Raw genomic sequence first — 20,141 nt, forward strand, 5'->3', positions numbered from 1 at the left:
CTATGTACTCACTTATATATTATCCCATCATTAAAGAAAAAAAAAACAATGACATTGTTAAAGCATGGTACAGGAGACTTCATCCAGGACCATCTTCACCCAGGACCATCTTGACAGGAATAGAAACGGCAGCAGTAAGATTTTGCAATGAGGAGAGAGATGGCATAACTCCAGATACAGTATGGGCAAGTGGGAATATATGGCCAAGGTGAAGCGGGGGAGGGGGCAGTGGGAGGAAAGCATCAGGAGGAAATGACAGGTGGAGGGAGTTGGTGCTGCAGCCACCTATACAGGGTGCCTGTTGAAGACAGGCCACAGCAATGATGTCCTTGGAGGGCTGGTGGGGGCTGGATGCCTGACTAGGCAGAGACTGAGAGTGGGGTGGAGTTTATTTCTACCCGGATTAACCCGATTCTTGCTAAAACTGGACTGCACAAGGAAGTGCCAAGGTCAGTCTAAGAGAAGGTCTAGGAGACTGACTGAAATTTGATCCATAAGGAATCTGTCAAAATACTCTGTCTATACTGCAGCTGGCTCCAAGGCTGGACAGTGTGGTGGTATTGTGTCCCCCAATATATTGTGCACCCTAATAAACTTATCTGGGGGTCAGAGAACAGAACAGCCAGTATATTAAACATAGGTTTAGGCAGTGGTAGCACACGCCTTTAATCCTAGCATTCAGAAGGCAGAGATCCATCTGGATCTCTGTGAGTTCAAAGTCACAATGGAAACAATCAGGCATGGTGACTCACGCCTTTAATCCCAGGAAGTGATGGCAGGAAGCAGAAAGGTATATAAGGCGTGAGGACCAGGAACTAGAGCCTTTTTAAGCTTTTAGGCTTTTAGCAGCAGTTTAGCTGAGATCCATTCGGGTGAGGATTCAGAGGCTTTCAGTCTGAGGAAACAGGATCAGCTGAAGGATTGGCAAGGTGAGGTTGGCTGTGGCTTGTTCTGTTTCTCTGATCATTCAGCATTCACCCCAATACCTGGCTCTGGGTTTATTTTTATTATAAGACCTTTTAAGGTTCGTGCTACAGGACAGCTGTTGGGACCAATCTCACCCCTTCCTTACAGTTCCTTTGATTTCATTTTTTTTTTTTTTCATGTTATGGGTCCTTACTGTGGGCCAGGCTTATATGAGGTGAGACCCTGTCTCCTGAGGCAGATGGACATCTAAGCTCATTGGAGTCCTGAGTGACAAATTAGGGGTGAACAGAGAAAGCACAAGAGAGGTAATGGCTCCTCCCTGGGGCACTGAGGCAGATTTGCCAAGGGGAATGCACGTTTGAGCTGTAAGAACTCACAGTGCAGAGCTGGGTATGGAGGTGCATGCTCGTAATCCCAGCTTGCAGGAGGTGGAGGTAGGAGAATTTCGAGTTCCGGGCCAACCTTGGCTACATAGCACATTTGAAGTAAGCCTGGGATACCTGATACCCCGTGCCTTCGAAAATCAAGAGTAAATAAAAGTAGAATGTATGGTACAGAGGGGGAAGAGCATTATGGGCCCCAGGTGTATAGGCTTAGGGTATGTCTGATCAGGGGAGGTCATTACTCCTCTGACTGGAAGGGTGTAAGTGTGGGCCACTCATAGGTTACCTGACTTGAAATCTTCAATTCTTATTGACACAGTGTGAAAATAAAGTGCCACCCTTTTGATAGGCAGCAAGTGGAAGCTGAGAGAGATTAAGTAATGTCCCCAAGGTTGCACAGCTCGGGAGGGACAAAGCACAAAGTCTGGAGAGATGAAGTAGGTGTGATAGTTCATTCTGTCAGTCAGCTGGGCAAGCTCTCAAATCACCTAGAAGATAAGTCTCTGGGCAGCTGTGTGAGAGGGTTTCTAGGTAGATTAGCTGAGCTTGGAAGATGCACTCTCCATGTGGGTGGTCCGGTGGCCTGGAGTCCTAGCTGAATGGGAAAAAGCAAGCTGAGCACCAGCGTTCACTGCTGCTGTCTAGCTGTGGGTACCTCAAGCTTCTGCTGCCAGGCCTTTCCCACCACGATGGATGCATCATCAAACTGTGAGTCAACCAAACTTTCCTTAACTTACTTTTCTCAGTGTGTGTGTGTGTGTGTGTGTGTGTGTGTGTGTGTGTGTGTGTGTTAATCACAGCAATAAGAAAAGTAAGTGATAGAGTAGGTTAGACCACAAATGTGGAGAGCTAGTCCTGAACTCGCAGAACTTTAGCAGCCAACTGCAGGAGTTATGTCCTAGGGAAGGTACTGTGGCAGCAGCGAGTAGACTGCTTTTAAGCAACTCAGTAATTTATCTTGTGCTGACCTACATCTCACACACACACATCATTCTATTTAAAACCAACCAACCAACCAACCAACCAACCAACCAACCAACCAACCAACCAACCAACCAACAAGCCAGCCAACCAACCAACAAGCCAGCCAGCCAGCCAACCAGCCCATGAACCAGTCATCCATCCATCCATCCATCCATCCATCCATCCATCCATCCATCCATCCATCCATCCATCCAACCATCCAACCAACCAGCCAGGGCCTCTGAGAGTCTAGCCCTTCTTTTTTCTCTCTCATTTCCCAACTGGAAATCATCATGGAAGTCCTGAGCTCTGTTCTAGTTCCAGAAGACAGGACAGAAGGAGATTCTCATCTCACACAAGCTCACTTTCTTAATCTAGGCATGAATTCCTGGCATTTTCCTTTAACTACCCCTTCCTTCTTTAAAATTGACTTTCAGAATAATGAGGCCTATTAAGGTTCACTCCAGCCGAGCACCACAATTTGAGGGGAGCTAAGGCTAGATGAGGCTTGGTTGTCCCAAAACATATAGCTTCTTTATGTGTCTTTATTTATTCATCCATTTTGGAAGAGGGCCTCATGTAGCTCAAGCTGACTTCAAACTCCTTACATAGCTGAGGATGGCCATGAACTTCTGATCTTTCTTGCCTTTGCCTCCAGAGTGCTGGGGTTATAGGTATGCATCACCATGCCGGGTTTATGTAGTACTGGGGATAAAGCCCAGGACTTCATGCATGCTAGGCAAGCCCTCCACAAACGGAGCTGTATTCCCAGCCAATATTGGCTTTCTTACTGTGTCTTGCACAGCCTGAGGCCCAGGCTGTGCAAGCATCACTGAAGGCACAACACAGTCATCCTTTGTCTTCAGGCGCAGCCAATGGCAGCAAATAACCTAATTAGGACCGCACAAGCAGCTTGCCCAGTGAAAGCTAATTTAATTAGGGTCTTATTAGTTGTTATAACTACTTTTTAATGAAGCCTTATTACATTCAACTCTGCAGATCCCAAGCAATTGTATTAAATGTTGGCAAACGACCCGTCAGTCTTTGATTTCTATCTGGTGGTGTTCACACCTATCCTATCCTGAGATTCAGATGCCTGAGGTTCCTTTCTTTCTTCTTCCTCCTCCTCCCCCTCCTTCTTTTTCTAACAGCCACATGCAGCTTTAAAGGCACATTCCCTTTCTTGTCTGGGTGCTAATTCCTTAGGATTCTCTCACTCTGGCTCTGGTGATATGATGGTTAGTGATAAGAAGTGGAGAAAGGCTGTGTGTGTGTGTGTGTGTGTGTGTGTGTGTGTGTGTGTGTGTGTGTAGTCTCTCAACATTGGCCTCTCCCCTTTATTTCCATTCTTAATCATACCTTAAGGGTGAAACCACAAGGCCCCAGGTTGTGAGGCAAATGGTATTTTGGAGGCTAACACCATTATCATAAATTCACACCTCCGCAAGGATTAACTCATCATATTAGCTAATTGGTCAATAAACAAGACTTGCAGAGAATCAATCCTGGATGGGGTAGTTTTGATAGTGGAGGAGAGAGAAGAAAACCAACAGCTCATTAGTCTCTACTGTGCTCCAGGGACTGGGCTAGAGATGTTTGTATTTGGTATCCTGATTAACTCTCACAATAAGCTTGATATGAATGCATTATTATTATTGGCTTACAGATGAGATATGGGAGCCCAGGCAAATCTCAGGACAAGTGACCAAGGAACACTAAATGATGATGAGGCTCATAGTTTGGCTCTTGGGGGGGGGTGCTGATTTGCTGATTTGTGTTCTTCCTCCCACCCTGTGTGTGTGTGTGTGTGTGTGTGTGTGTGTGTGTGTGTGTGTGAATACATCAGTGTGCCCCAACATGTGTGTGTGTGTGCCATAAAATATATGTAGAGGTCAGAGGGCAACTTGCAGGAATCACTTCTCTCCTTCTATCATGTGGGTCATGAGGACTGAACTCAGGTTCTCAAAATTGATGGTAAGTGCCATTACCCAGTGAGACATCTCATTGGCTTACTGTGCTGACTCGTTTTTTGTCAGCTGGATACATGTTAGATTTCTCAGAAAGAAGAGAGCCTCAATTGAGACGATGCCTCCATAAGAATGGGCAGCAGGCAAGCCTGTAGAGAATTTTCTTAAGTAGTGATTGATGTGGGAGGGCCCAGCCCATTGCGGGTGGTGCCACTTCTGGGCTGGTGGTCCTGGGTTCTATAAGGAAGCAGGCTGAGCAAGCACTGTGGAGCAGGCCACTGCAGCACCCTGGATGGCCTCAGCATCAGCTCCTGCCTCCAGGTTCCCTTTCTGGTCCTGATTTCCTTCAATGGTGGACTATGATGTGGAAGTGTAAGCCAAATAAATCCTTTCCTCCCCAACTTGGTTTTGGTCATGGTTTCATCATAGCAATAATAACCCTAATTAGGGCACTCACTTTTCGTCTTTCTCAATATTGCTGGGCCGGGGGCTGCTATTCTTAAGAAGGTAGAATTTAGTATCTGGCTGGTCCAACTCAGGCCCAGCTCCTAGTCATTTTCTGTAGGGATGGCTCTAGGAGCACTGTTTTAATGCTAAACAACGGTTTCCTCTCCTCCCAAAGAACTTAATATTCTTGCTGTGACAGTAAAGGGGTATGTGTCAGCTGTAACACCAAGAACATGGTCCCTCAGCTTCTGAACTGTGCTGGATTAGTGTGAACAGGAACTGATTCAGGGAGCGTGCTCCTACCTCATTCCTCCATTGATTCTTGAACTCCAGCCTGTATCTGCACAGCCCAGAGGGCGGGAACCCAGATATCCTTGAATGTACCTGCTGTCCTGACTCAGTTGCTCTGGGGTGGGCCTCAGTAACCACCACTGGAACATGTTAGTGGTGATGTTGTTGAATCTCAGGGGAGATGGCTCAGAGCTGGTATTCCCAGGACAGTCACAGGCAGAATATTCTAGGTCCCCCTAAGCCTGGGGTGAATTAGAGGAGCTGGGTCCATTCTTCCCTCCTCTCCATTTTCTACCTCACTGCTCGGCTCCCCAAGCCACTATAAGTCAGGCCCTGAGAGCAGGAGCCAAGAAGTTGACTTAATTAAGATGCCTTATTTACTTACATATGACCATGCCAGACCCTGGGCTCATTTGGGTTGGAGGAATACTTGTGGTTTCAATGAACCAATTCTGAGGCTAAAAGTGATGATACAATTCCTTTTGTACAGAGTCAGAAGCAGACAGGCGTTGAGGAAAAGCTTCCAGTTACTCTATTAGCCTGCAATTTGATGTGTTTAGGCAAGGCTTCTTCTTTGATTTACCAAATAGAATAAACCTTAGGTACGTAGAAGAAACAGTGCTGGATTTCTGCCATTCTTTGCTGGGGAAGGATCCCCTGGCTGATCAACCAGTGAGAGAATAAGTGTGAAGTATTTCAGACAGATTAGACTAACTTATGACATTATGGGTTTTGTTTTTCTTTTAAAAATTAATGAGTTAATTGTGTGTGTGTGTGTGTGTGTGTGTGTGTGTGTGTGTGCATGTGTGCATGTGTGCATGCATGTGCACGTGCCAAAATGCACATGTTGAGATCGGAGGGTGACCTACAGTAGTAGGTCCTCTCTTCCCATGATGTAGGTCCTGGGGTTGGAACTTGGTACCTTTATTTGTCGAACTCTCTAGTGCTGGGATTACAGGCTTGAAACATCACCATTTTGTTGTTGTTCAAAGATGTATTCCTTTCTTAGAGTTCATGACAATGAACTGATCATGACAATATAGATAGGTTGTTATCATTGTTCTTAGGTCAAGGCTGAATTCATTTTCATGTGTTAGTAACTGAGGCCTATGGACTACTCTCTAGTGTTTGCGACCTGGCTGAATCCTTCCTGTGTATTTCTTACTAATTCCTCACGACACTTCTACAAGGGGGAAGATTCAGTCCCCTTTAATAGATGAACGAATGAAGACTCTCAGTGAGATGGGTGGAGCCGGGACTAAAGACCTGGATTTGTGCCTGGACTGTGGCGCACGCCTTTAATCCCAGCATTTGGGAGGCAGAGGCACGTGGATCTCTGTGAGTTCCAGGCCAGCCTGGGCTACAGAGTGAGTACTTCCAAGAAAGGCTCCAAAGCTACACAGAGAAACCCTGTCTCAAAAAACTAAGCCAACCAAACAAAAACCAAAAACCTGGATTTGTTTGACTTTAGCATCTCTATTCCTTCTCGTACTCTAGGAAGCCAGGAACCCTGAAGAACACATGAGGATGTCTCTGAGGAGGGCGGAATTGCCCCCTCTACCAAGATAAGGAGTGTCAGGGCAGCAATGGTGACAGATGACAGGAAGGCCTTCCCAGTCTGGTTCTGAGACTCCATTGGCTGAGGTCTTGCCTCTGCACAGTCCTCTTGAAATCCTGGTCTTGTGGAAGTGTGTCAAAGTTTACCTCTTCTCCATCTGTCTAGCGGTCGGTCCCAACAGCCCCAGATTTAGTACAGCCTGAAAATAACCCTGCTTCTCTTTCCAGATCAGCAGTTCAAGGTCAAGATTGAGTTACAACCCTTGCCCGGCCAGAGCCCATCCACTTGTTAAAAAGCCCCATTACAAGGTGCAGAGTGGTGTTTGAGTGAATGCCCAGCATGTGAGGTTGAGCGCTTCAGGGGACAGCTTGAATACTGAAATGAAGTGGAGAGCATGTCATCCTCCTGCCTAAATATAGACTGTCCACTGCATCCCAGCCACTGAGGCTGCCACAGTGGGGTAGGCTGGGTTTGGATGCCTCAGGAGTCTTTTCTTATTAACAGCCCTGTGCTGCTGGGGGCTACAGAGACAACCTTTTCTTATTCTGTGACAAAGTCTCCAGGTCAGGCTGACCTCAGACTCCCTATATAGCTGAGGATGATCTTGAACATCTGATCCCCCTGCCACCACTTCACCGGTATTGGGATTATAGATGTGCACCCCCACTCTTGGTTCATTGTTGCTGGGATGGAACCCAGGGCTCTGTGTATGCTAGGCAAACACTCTACCAACTGAGGCACAGCACCATCCAAGTGTCAGCATTTTCTTTTATTTCTTCATGTTTTAAAACTGGGCTATCACTTCTGGAGCCTGGAGCCACCGATGTGGACCATGATGGGCTTGGCTGCCAAGTGAAAGATTGAATCTGGTTCACACCATAGGCAGCTAACTTTTATTCCCAGCTTTTGGGTGATATACATATTCCAGACTTCTGCTTCCTCTGGCAGATGGTTGCTTCATTCCAAGAGGGCGGCACCAAGCCCTACTTCAACTCTGGGAAGCTGACCTGGCTTGGCTGGGAGGATCTGAGGTACTCAGCTATCTGGGAGCCTCAGGGAGGAAGCTGGACTTGTTACTTTGACACCTGAAATTTCCTGGGCCCTGAGTAGCAAGGAGCTCTCCGTTAAAAAGCAGTTTTGGGCTCACGATGCAGCTGAGTTGGTAGAGTGCTTGCCCTTCATGCACAAAGCCCCAGGTTCCATCCCCAGAGCTGCATAAACCTGTCTGGTGGAACACATCTGTAATCTCAGCGCTCAGGAGGTAGAGGTGGGAGGATCAGAAGAAGCTCAGCCACTTGTCAAGTTCAAGGTCAGCCTGGGCTACTTGAGATCCGGTCTCACTCCTGCCTCTCCCGATCCCTGAAGATTTCCATTTCCACTTCAAGGATTTGATCTTATAAAAATTTACCAAGATAGAAGCATGTGTGAGCAGTAAGAATATGATTTTGTAAAAACAAAAACTTTATAAGTATCTAAATGCCCTTCCACAGAATTCTATTTGGAGAAAAGGGAATACTATGCAGCTCTTAAAATGAACAAGGCTGTTCTATTTATACTGGAGTGGAAAGGTCTTTCTTATACATTTTACAATGAGAATGTAAATGTGACATATTATTTATAGTATGCTATTTCCATGGAAAGGAGTATATGAATATACCTACATTTACACATACACTTACAACACACCTACACACACACACACACACACACACAGAATATTTCTGAAAAGTTATACCAAGAACTGGTGACAGTAGTTGTCTCCAAAGAGGAAAGGGATGACCAGAATATGAGAAGGACATACTTTTTGTGTAAACTTGTACCTTGTGAGTGGGTGGCCTCATGAGTGCATTGCCTACTTATTTAAATGGGCTGCTTACATAATGGGGTTGGCTAGGCACATTATTGTATCTTTTATTATAGAACTCAATAGCACACTGAAAAGATGGGAAAAACGAAAAGAAAGAAAATGAGAAGATTGAGAATTTATTTGGTATAGCAAGAAGTCTGTGTTCGATGAGTGTTGAAAAAAGCCTGGGTGATCTAATTTCTCTCTCTCTCTCTCTCTCTCTCTCTCTCTCTCTCTCTCTCTCTCTCTCTCTCTCTCTCTCTCTTTCCTGCACAGTCCATAGAAAAATGCCAAGCATGATATTATAGACGGTGCTGTAGTCTGGATCTGTATTCTTGTATTTGCATGTTAAGAATCCCTGTCTGTGGCATTGGGAGAGGGGCATCTGGGAAGGGAAGGTCACAGGAACAGAGCCTTTATGGCTGGGATTAATGTCCTCATGGAAGAGGCTTGGGAGAGCTCACTGGTACCGTCCTTCATGGAAGGTGCTGTCTGTGAGGGCTGGGTGTGAATCTGTCACAGTCTTGACCTTCGACTCTCCAGCCCTTGGAACTGTGAGCAATAAATTCCCATTGCTTATTAATCACCAAAGGCTGAGACATTTTATGAGCGAGTCTACCTTTCCTGTCTTTTTCATTTATGATATTATGTATGAATGAATGGCTTCTTGCTGTTAGAATAGTAGGAAGAATTGTTATTTTGAAAAGAACACAAAAGGGAAAAAAAATCAAACTACCTGCTGTGTTTTTGAATGGAAGAGTGGTCAGGGTTGTGGCAGCATCAGGGAGAACCAGGAGAATTTGTAATTGTTCCCACAGCCGAGGAGCAGAGATCAGGATATGGTAAAATTGCAGTAAAAATTATGAGCTAATGTTTGCTGTCCAAGTGTGAGGATCTGAGTTCAAATCCTCAGAACCCCTACAAAGCTGGGTGGGGCAGCTATTATCACAGTGATGCCACAGCAAGGTAGGAGATGGAGAGAGGAGAGTCCTGGGAAACTGGAGGGCCAGATAGCCTGACTACACCAAAGTGAACAATAAGATCAACCTGGTCTCAAACAAGGTGTAATGTGAACACACTCGTGCATGAAGGTTAAATGACCAAGGATAGATACCTTTTCTTTTGACAGTCTTTCCTCTGAACTCATTAAACAGGATGGAAGACCAAACAATAACTCTGTTAAAACCCAATTTTCATTCTGTTAATGTTCTTAATCTGATATCTTTAATTACAAATGGAGTATTTGCTTTTGGCAGTATATGAACTCAGAAGAGGGGGAAAAAAGCTAATAGTTTACTCCTACTCATTAAAGTGGCCCCTGAAAATGAGTAAGCTAAAAGCTTTAACTTTTGTTTTGCATGAGTGTGTGTGCATGTTCATGAGTGTGTGTGTGTGTGTGTGTGTGTGTGTGTGTAGGTCTGAAAACAACCTTCCCTCTGTCTTGTTTGAGACAGTCTCTTGTTAAGCACTTGTGCACACCAGGCTAGCTGGTCCATGATTTCTCTGCCTCCACTTCCCAGCTCGATGCACGAACTCTGGGATTACAGGCAGGAGGTGCTGAGCCTGGCTCTACATGGTTCTCAGGTTCCAAACTCAGCCTCTCCCACTTCTTCAGCAAGCACTTTGCCCACTGAGCCTTCTCTACAGACCAATTCAGTGCTTTTGAAAGTGGGATTGCTGATTGGCAAGATGGGTCAGTGGGTAGAGATGGTTCCCGGAAGCCTGACTGCTTGAGTTCCATCCCTGTGGCCCAAGTGGTGGAAGGCAAGAGCGACTCACTTCTGTCATTGTCCTCTAACTTCTGCTCTCTGTCACATGTGTCCCCGTACCACACAAAGTAAGTAAAATGTAATAAAAATTAAAATAAAAATGAAATTGTGTATTATCCAAAGGCTTGCCTTTCTTGTGCAGGTATCATGGACATTCCTGCGTCCTGATAGGTTAATAGACCTATATCTAACCAACTTGTTTGTAACTTCACATTATATTTTCCCATACTTAAATTGATTGCTTACTAAAACTGAACATAACAGAAATTAAATTCCAGTAGTAATTTACCAGTGATTTTACTGTTGGAAAGATAGTGTACTGGATGTATGCGAACTCTAGCCCTGGAAGAAGTAGGTTTTTTTTCCTTCCATTTTTCTTTTTCTTCTGACTTAATCAAAATTAAAAACATAAAGTAGTTTATCAAACCAATTGCTAAAAGTTCATATAAAAGAGAAAGTTCAATGACATAGACTAAACATCTTGCGGTCCTAAGACAGTAGTTTATGACACACACACACACACACACACACACACACACACACACACACACACGTCTTATATGTATACACACATATATTTATATATTTTGTTTTTGTTTTGTAAACCAGAGCCTAGAAACCTCATATTCAATTCTTGTGAATTCCTAAGGAGAGGTTCTTAGCCTAGGGTTTGAGGAGTCTATGAATTTGGATGGGAAGGAAAAATATTTCAACAAAGCAAAGCAAACCAAACCAACCTTTTGGCTGCCAGTTTGCCTTTGCTCGGCGGGAATGCAGGCCAGGGGCCACAGAGGACTCTGCAGGGGTTGTTGCCAGTAGAAGTCAGGTCTACACTAACCTGCTCCGTTTGTTGCAGAGCTCATGAAACATTTCCTCTTATCACCACTTCAAAATTACAGTACTTGCTTATTTGACTGGCTGCCAGACCTTGTTCATTTAATATGCTAAGAAGCACCTTTTCCGCTCTACAATCAATTTGCTTTTCAACATAATAATAACTGCATTTTAGTATAATTGGTAAGCTTTGACTTCTTGCCTCTTCTATGTGTTTACTCTGAGGAGGGGTTTTATTAGATTGCCAAACTGGTCATGGAAGTGTAACAACCCCCCCCTCCGCCCCCCAAGAACACTTGTGTTCAAGTAAATTCTGAAGAGCTGGGTGCAAATGGATTTTTCGAGAAAGGGCCCTCTGTTTCTCTTCATGCTAGGGAACTGCATATGGTCCGAATATATGAAGAGATGTTAAGCTTTTGTGTTGTTGGTTTTTTCTCTTTTGGGGGCCTGCCACCCAGCTCACAAATAAATTCATATATGGAGGCTTATTCTTAATTATGAATGGCCTTAGCTTGGCTTAGTTTCTAGCCAGCTAGCCTTATCTTAAATTATCCCATCTACCTTTTCCTCTGAGCTTTTTCTGTTCTTTTACATCTGTATCTTACTCTTACTCCATGGCTTGCTATGTGTCTGGGTGGCTGGCCCCTGGAGTCCTCCTCCTTCTCTGGCTTCTCCTAGATCTTAGATCTCTCCTCCCAGTTTTCTCCTTCTCTATATACTCTCTGCCTACCAGCCCCACCTATCATTTCTCCTGCCTTGCTATTGGCCAGTTCTTTATTAAACCATCAGGTGTTTTACACAGGCACAGTAACACAGCTTCACAGAGTTAAACAAATGCAACATAAACAAAAGCAACACACCTTAAAACAATGTTCTACTACTTTTTTTTGTTGTTCATTGGTGGATCTTCCTCCTCGCCCAGTTACTTTCCTGCATCTGCTGCCCTGTGCTGATCCTGTGAGCCCCAGGGTGATCCACGCTTGCTGGTGACAGTGAGCCCCACCTGCCATTGATCTCATTCTTACCTCTTTCTGGGGCTCAGCCTCCAACACAGTCATTAGCCTTGCAGCAAAGTGTTAAGCCAAGCCCCCCAATTCATCCCATCAGGCCAAAGGGAAAGCTTAGGGGAAGCGAGACTGTGGGTAGACACCCCATTCGAAAGTGCAATGGAGGCTCTTTGAAGAATGGTCTACCTGAGCTAGAGCACCGTGTTTCTGAATGATGTGGCTTGACTTGCTCACTCTTAAGCACAGTGGGTGCGGAAGAGAGCTCAGATATCTTGTGGGTGGGTGAGGCTGAGAATGCTGCCCACCCTAAAAGGACAGGCTTCCAGGGAGCTTGAATTCTGCGGTACCTGGCCTGACTCATGCGGTGCCTTGCCAGAGGCTAGGTGAGGCTGACAGATGGGCTGAGGACCCCTCCCCAACACTCACTCCAGCCCTCCCTACAAGGTCCTAAACACACAACTAGGTTTCGTTCTCCTTCCAGCCCACCCTTTTCTCTGTCCCTTCTCTAATCTGTAGGCTTTCACTGTTTACAGCATTCTCTCTATCTGCTTCTGGAACAGATCCATTTCTTCCATTCACTCTCTTGGTCTGTAAGTATTCAGGGCTAGTAAGCCCACTGTGCATCTCTTTCTTAGCCCAGGCACTCACTTATAGAGCTGGAGCAAGCGAATTAAATGAGGGATGCTTGATTTGAAGCCTTCCTACCAAGGGTTCGACTAACCTCTGCCTCCCATGAAACCCACAGCTGGCCAGCTGCATCCCTGCTCCTCTGCTGTCTTGAATTATAGATGAATGCAACTGAATCCCACTTACTGTGGGTTCTGTGGATCTAAACTCAGGTCCTCACATTTGTGCAGCAAGTGCTTTATCCACGGACCCATCTGTCTAGCCAACAGGCTCCTATCTTCATGAATTTTCTAAAGCCCAGGACAAAACCTCAGGGGTCCAGGGCCATGACATAGTTTTCCAGAGTAAGGCCTGTTAGCCGATGTCAACAGGGACCCCTCTCTACTTCCATGATTCTGTTCTGCTGAGTGATCGCTTTCCCTGTTCTCCTTTTCCCCTGGCAGGTGTTGCTACAGGGGCTGTTAGAATCTGGGGAAGTGAGTGGAGTTAAGCCACATCCTGTTCCCTTGCAATTCTCTCCACTCCGTGTATGTAGTTCATAGGCTTTTCTTTCTGCATAGCTAGGTCATCACTAGCCAGTCGCTGCGGAACACAGTGTCTAGAAATACTCTCTTCCATAATGCCAGCCTGCCTGGCCTGTGACATCAAGGGAAGGACATAGGATGACCTGTGATGGAAAAGTGTCCTGTGGTGTTGGCATCATTTGGAGGTTGGTGGAGGAGGCGGATCCAGTCTCAAATGTAAAGAAGCTAGAAACAGCACCGGGGGAAAAGCTTTCTAAATATTTCTTTCCCCTCATTTGATGGAAATCTCGTCAAATGTGCTTGTCATTAGCAGCAATAAACCATGAAGTTGAAAAGTCTTCCAGAAGTGACAACAATAAAAGAGGTTTTGGTTCATCTTGCCAGTGGAATGACACAATTACATTTGTGTTCTTTATATCCTTTTGAGGTTGTGATCAGTAGTCATCTGCCCTTCCTTGCCTCCTTCTAAGAATAGAGGTTTCCTGAGTTTTGACATACACCCAAGAGTTCTTTAATGACAAGCCCATTGGATGGCTTGGATTTGAACCGATGGCCAGCTCGTCACCAGCTATTTCTAGGCAAAGCTCCCCATCTCCTCTGAGGTCACACCCCTAACTGTGCACTAGGGATCATTTCAGTGGCCACCCCACCAACCCAAGGAGAGGATAGGTCAGGGGCTGTGGGGTAGCCCTCACCCTTATCACCAAGTGACACCATCTAATGTATGGGAGTCATTAACATATCGTTATCTGAGGTGGTCAGGGCTGTAGTGGCTGCAGACAAGGCCGGCAGATGGGGGAGAAAGCAATTTCCAGATGGAGGCTGGCAGCCATCCATTGTTTTTACAGCTTCACACATACTAAAGTAAAGCCTTCATAGGGCCCCAATGACCTTTGGTACTCATGTGGCCCTTGGTGCCCCAGCGGACATGTCCACGTCCACCATTGGCTTCTCGCCTATGTACCTGACCTATCCTTCCGCACAGTCCATCCCTCCCTCCGGCTCCTCTGTCCCACCCGTCCTACTTGGTTTCACTGGAAGGCTGAGGCTGGCTCATTTCTCCAGCCCTCCCTTCCTTCTTTCTCTCCTCTTTCCTTCCTTCTTTCCCCCATTAATCTTTATGTATTATTGTCTGTGATTTCAAGACCTTAGGAAACTCAAATTTCAGACTATTTTTAAAGGCGACTGACATGGTTGCCAGTTTTTTTTTTTTTAAATGTTATCAAGTAGGACATTACAACACACACACACACACACACACACACACACACAACACACTACATATAACTATTACCATTCATTATCATCATTCCATCTAAAATGCTATTTTGGTGTCTTAAAATAGAAAGGATGTAGTCTTCAGTTTGAAAGGACAGTCATTTAGATTGAATACATTTCATTTTTAAAAGAACACAATGTTTTCCTCATTTTGTCATGAGCCAGTGGAAACTTTGGGCATCGGATCTCTGACAAATTTTGGGGAAGCAGTATACTAACAATAGGGATAACACAAAGGATGTTTACTGAGTACCAAGTCTGACGGATTCCGCCATTTACTAGGTGTGTGACCTTGGGCAAGTGATCGAGCCTCTCTGAACTTGGTGTCCTCATCTCAGGAGACAGGGATGATGTGACTTGCCTGCAGGGTCCCAACTCTACACAGTATGCCCTGTGTGGTGAGGATGCTTCCACAGTGCTCCTTCTATTTCTGTATTCGGGAAACTCGAGTTCCAAGACACCATCATCCCTCCTGCTTTCCTCCCCGTGGATTGGACCAAAGGCCTGGGTAGGACTGAGAATACTTTTGGCTGTGCAATGGAAGCTTAATCACATTCTCTTGGATTTCCGTGGGGTATCCCATCCAGGGCTGCCTAGTTGTAAGGAGGACTAAGTTGTGCTGGACACATGAGACTTCACCCAGGAAAGCTTGGTAAGGACTGAAGGTTCTTGGTCTCATAAGAGATTCTGGTAAAATAAGTTTATAGTGGGGCCCACGGGCCTGGGCTGTCAAAACTGCTCCTGTTAGATGCTCACTGGGGGCTCACTTTTGGCCTTAGGTTAGATGTTCTTTGCTCAAATCATAGTAACACCTAGTAGATCCTGCCCACTGTAGTGTTTTATGAGTCCTGGAGGATGTCTGGAGAAAACCCTGGAAGAAATCCTTGCCTGGACTCAGGCAGTCCCAAATCCTGTCTTCCTCAGCTCCACAAGTCATACCCAGATGGTTCTCTGCCAATATCAGGGCTATTCTGGATTCACTTCTCTCACTAACCTTCCTATGCCATCCCACACCAAGTCTTCAAATCTGTCTGCCTCTTGCTATCTCCATCGTCACCTGCATGGCCTAAGTCACTGTTTCCTGTCACAGCACATTTACTGGTCCCATATCCAGTCTACTCTGTATGTTGGCCAGAGTGACCTTTTCTAAAAGCTTTGTGTGTATATGGTGTGTGTGTGTGTGTGTATCTGTGTACATGAGTGTAGGTGTCCTTGGAGTCCAGAAGAAGAGGCATATCACATTACCTGGCTGGAGTTACAGGTGGTTCTGAACTGTCCCATGTGGGTGGGTGCTGGGAACCAAACTGTGGTCCTCAGCAAGAACAGCAGCTGAACCATTTCTCCAGGCCCACACCATTTTAGAGAGAGTATTTTCATTTTAGAGAGACTCTTTGGTGTGCTTCAACTTTTTCCATATCGGCCAACGAAGACAGCAGTTAAGACAAAAATCTAGGGCTGGAGATGTAGGTCAGTGGGTGCCTGCCTGATGTTCACAGAGCCCCAAGTTCCACCCCAAGCAGTGCATAAACAGGCACTGTGGTGCATGTGTACAATGTCAGTGTTCGGGAAGTGAAGGAGGATCAGAAGTTCAAGGTCATCCTTGGCTACATAACTAGGTTTTGGCCAGAATGGGCTACCTGAGACCCTGTATCAACAAACAAACAAACAAACAAACAAACAAACAAACAAACAAACAAAGCAAAACCACCTAAATGAAAAACGCAAGCTCAAATATGAAAATTTAGTTACAGGTGGTTCTGAGCTGCTCCATGTGGGTGGGTGCTGGCAGCCAAACTCTGTGGTCCTTTGCAAAAGCAACCGCGCAACCATCTCTTTAAATTCCAGAATGTGGCCCCAAAGTCCCAGCATCGCTGGGCTTCTGCCCATGCCTGTGGTCTTACCCATGCTTGATCCTATCCTAAGTTCTGGGAGCTTGCCATCATTTCCTGCTCCAGGAGACCTTCATGCTGCATGGGTCTCTCTTCTACAGATATTATTGAAGTGGCCGCTCTAAACTGTTCAGTCTAATGCCTCCATGTTACTTCTCTGGGACCTCGTCATATACTTATCCCTTTTGAATAATTTTGGTCACTTCTCACAGATACATTTGTGCTTCTTTTTGTGTTTTTTTTTTTTCAAATACCTGTTTGCCTCACTAGAAGTAAGTTCTATGACACTTCATTATGAAAGTTCCTGGACGAAGTACCCATTTGGTAAATTCATATTAACTCAGTGAACGGATGCATGATTGAAGATGTGACCCACATTTCTAGAAGGAAGACAAGTTCCCTCCCACTTTCCCCTTCAGCTTGGCTGGCTGACTGACAAGAGCCTTGTAGATGCTTAAGCACCCACATTGCAGGAGCTCTGGAGAAAACCTAGCTTTAAGTTTGGACATGGAATCTCTGCCCTGACAATTCATTAGTTGATCTTTTTTTTCCTCCCTTGCGGGTGGGCAGGATTTTACAATGACAGTGTCCCTCCTGTCTTCTGACAGGGTGGTGACATGGTGGTTTGCAGTTTCCTAGAGAACATTTACTATGATAGCAGGTTGTCATCAGTGGACAGAAAGGGCAGGTGCGGTGGGACAGGTAGTGGACTGGTCTGACAGTGCTGGACTTAGTCCTTGGTCCTAACACTGAAATGCTGTGTGACCCTGGGTAAGAATCTAACTGTTGAACTTTGGTATATTCATCCACGAAGAGATAGCAGTTACCCCACAGGGCATCTCTGTGAGGGTTCATGGGATAATATCATAGGAAGCCCAGGAGGATGTCTGTACGAGGTATGTATTCAATAACCATATGTTGACTAAGCAAGTAGTTTAGGTTCAACAATCCAACTCCTAGTACAGAACCAAGGGCACAGTAGGCACTTTAGGAAGTTTTTGGTTAAATAATAAATGGCCAAATGTGTTTTAGCTCAGCAGTATCTCCCTCTTCTAGGAAGGTTCCCTGTGTATAAAAAAATTTTCCTCCTCACTGGGTTCTCAAAGTAATTGTTTTCCTTGAGGTACTTTCAAAGGCTGAACTAGAGGATTCATACACATGCTTGTGGGGCAGCTCTGTCCTAGGTTATGTCTCAGACCCTCATTCTCACTTGTGCTGATAGTTCATAAATTCCTCAGCCCTCATTTGAATGAGAAGAGGGACAAATCAATGGGGGAGGGATTGCTATTCGGTTCCAGTACTATATGGAGCACAACTGTCTCTTTGAAATTGACCTTCATTTATTTGGAGGGGAGAGCAGTTAGTTCAATAATGGCTTCCTGGTGCCTTTCAGCATTTTAAGAGGCAGAAGAAAGATTTGGAGCAAGGCAAGTTTCCAGTGTTTTCTAAACAGCCCACTAGACCCGGCCGCTGGTTGGCTGCCTGGCACTTCTGACCATACTGAAACATACACTCCCTCAAGAGTCCTGCCACTTCATCAGACCTTGACCAGGCTGGCTCCCCTCTGGTGGGAGTTGGACTTCATTGTCATACCAAGCAGCTGGAGGTTCTTTTGGACATCATGCATGGTCCATGGGACAGAAATACTACTATATTCTAGTCCAGATTCTCTGTCACTCCCTGGCCCAATTCCAGGGGCCAAAGAAAGAGGTCCTTGTTTGATGAAGTGCATCCCTGGTCCTGAATAAGCGAGCACTGGTCCCCGATGCAACTTGGTCTGAGGCCACAGGGGAAGGGTGGGGAGAGATGAGTCGGGTAGGGCAGGTAGGAAGGGCTCCACAGGAGACTTCTCTGCAGGTGGCCCAACCCTGTTACCAAAAATAAAAATAAGGGAGGAAGAAAAACAAATGGGGCCCCAGGGCAGGGTCCTGCAGGGCCATGTCTATTTTCCCTCCTTCTAGAAGGAATCCCAATCCTTCTCTCCTATGGAGAAAACAAACACAGCTATGGAAATCTCATGCCATCCAGGCACCTGCAAGTCTAGCTGGACTGGAAACTATTCCTACCTGTACTTCCCTGCATGTCAAGCGTAGACTTCCTCACATCTGCCTCTGCCTCCTCTGAGGAAAATGTCCTTGATGGAAAATTTAGAAGTTGGAGCCTTCTTCAGATTCCAAAAATGCTCCTATTGCCCAACATGCTACTTCTCACTGGCTGTTGTCCTACCTGGAGGAGGTAGGAACCTATAGCTCCATCTTGTTGTAATGTTCTTAAATTATTAAGAAAGCAATCATCTGTTTGAGTTCTTGACTCTTTTGGCAGCCATTACAAACCCACAGCTCATCTACATGGATGACCTCAACTGTTGGGTTTCCATGGATGAAGGATGCTCATTGGGCCCACTCAGAGACAACACATTGGAGGGTTCCCAGGTGATCATTGTCATGGATAATCAGAGTTTTTACAGACAGGAGAGGAGAACAAGCTCTGAGGGCACCACAGACAGGGGAAGTAGATGACCTTTCACTGCTATTGCATGTACACTAAGGACCCCAAACACTAGAAGGACAGGGTCTCAGCAGGCATGAGTAGAAAGCAAAGGAAGACACCAAAGGCAGGCTTGGCAACTTGAAGCATAGGATCCAGAGAGAAGCCATGCCATCTCACACCACTGGGTGGCTGGGGAAGGTCCAAGCTTGCAGCACTTGAGGATGCTGGGCTCTAAAGGGGACTAGGAGATGCTCTAAACAATGACTTTCAAAATCTCAGCTGTGATCCACCCCTTCAGAATCTCCTGGGGGTCTGATTAGACATATAGATCCTATATCCATCTGATTTACTGAATCCGAGCATCTGCAGGTTGGACCCAGGGGGCTATGTTACTATGGAGTTCCTCAGGTGATTGTTACACTCAATAAATTTTCCTTTGGTCTCTTTCAACTGTCTTGTTCTCAAGACATGAGATCTGAGGCTCAGAGAGGCACAGCAACAAGTCCAGGGTCACAAAGCTGACTGATGGCCAAGATCAAAGCAGAACTCTGTAGCCTGTACCACCCGAGTCTACTATTTCCATTCCAACTTGTTGGGAGCTCCCGTTCCCCTTGAATCTCAGAGCCAAGGATTGCACAGGTGATCTTTTCTGAGTCCTACTGGACATGTCCTGGTCATAGCCTCTGTATGCTGGTGGGTAGATCTGGGAGGAAGTAACAGGTCCTGGATTGGCAAAGGTGTACAAGGGGAAACCCATTGCTACCTCCAATAGAGCACCTGGGGCTTGGTTTAGAGTACTGACATCTAATTTGGATTAAATTCTTGCTGAGGTTCAGATTCTAGTCTGTCTTTTCCTCACATCAACACAAACCCCTTGGAGTGAATACTAATTAGTCCCATTTTGTAGATGAAGATACTAAGGCTCACACAAGCGCAGTGATTACTCCAAGGTCATATGGCTGATAAGAGACCAACTCACACCTACACAGAACCATGATCTTAGTGATGGTCCAATGCAGTTCAAGCTAACCCACTGTTAACCAAACAAGCCTGCCAAAGGTCCCAAGACCTTGAGAAGGAGAATCATTCTCCTCTGCAGTGGGATGTCATCACTCCTGGGGCAGATTTCAAACTCTTTCTATTTAACACCATTGAGAAATATTTCAGAACTGCATTAGTCTGCCAGACTTCCTTAGAAAAGATGTTACATAGATTTTTTTTCCTTAAAAAAAAAAAAAAAGGGAAACTCTTGGTAACCATTGACTTCCTTTTCATTCACCTTTTTCGTGCAGAAGCAGCGTGACTCTGGAGTCACAGCTGCTGGAGGGGTTTGGTCACCCT

At 45.6% G+C, this 20,141-nt stretch overlaps 1 protein-coding gene across 1 annotated transcript in view; it reads right to left on the reverse strand.

Moving 5' to 3' along the window:
- Adra1b (adrenoceptor alpha 1B) overlaps positions 1 to 20,141 on the reverse strand; it is a 116,982-nt gene that overhangs the window by 36,098 nt on the left and 60,743 nt on the right. The gene's annotated exons all lie outside the window — the stretch shown is intronic.

The sequence above is a fragment of the Peromyscus maniculatus genome, chromosome 8 (assembly GCF_049852395.1).
Source record: "Peromyscus maniculatus bairdii isolate BWxNUB_F1_BW_parent chromosome 8, HU_Pman_BW_mat_3.1, whole genome shotgun sequence".
Taxonomy (NCBI): Eukaryota; Metazoa; Chordata; class Mammalia; order Rodentia; family Cricetidae; genus Peromyscus; species Peromyscus maniculatus.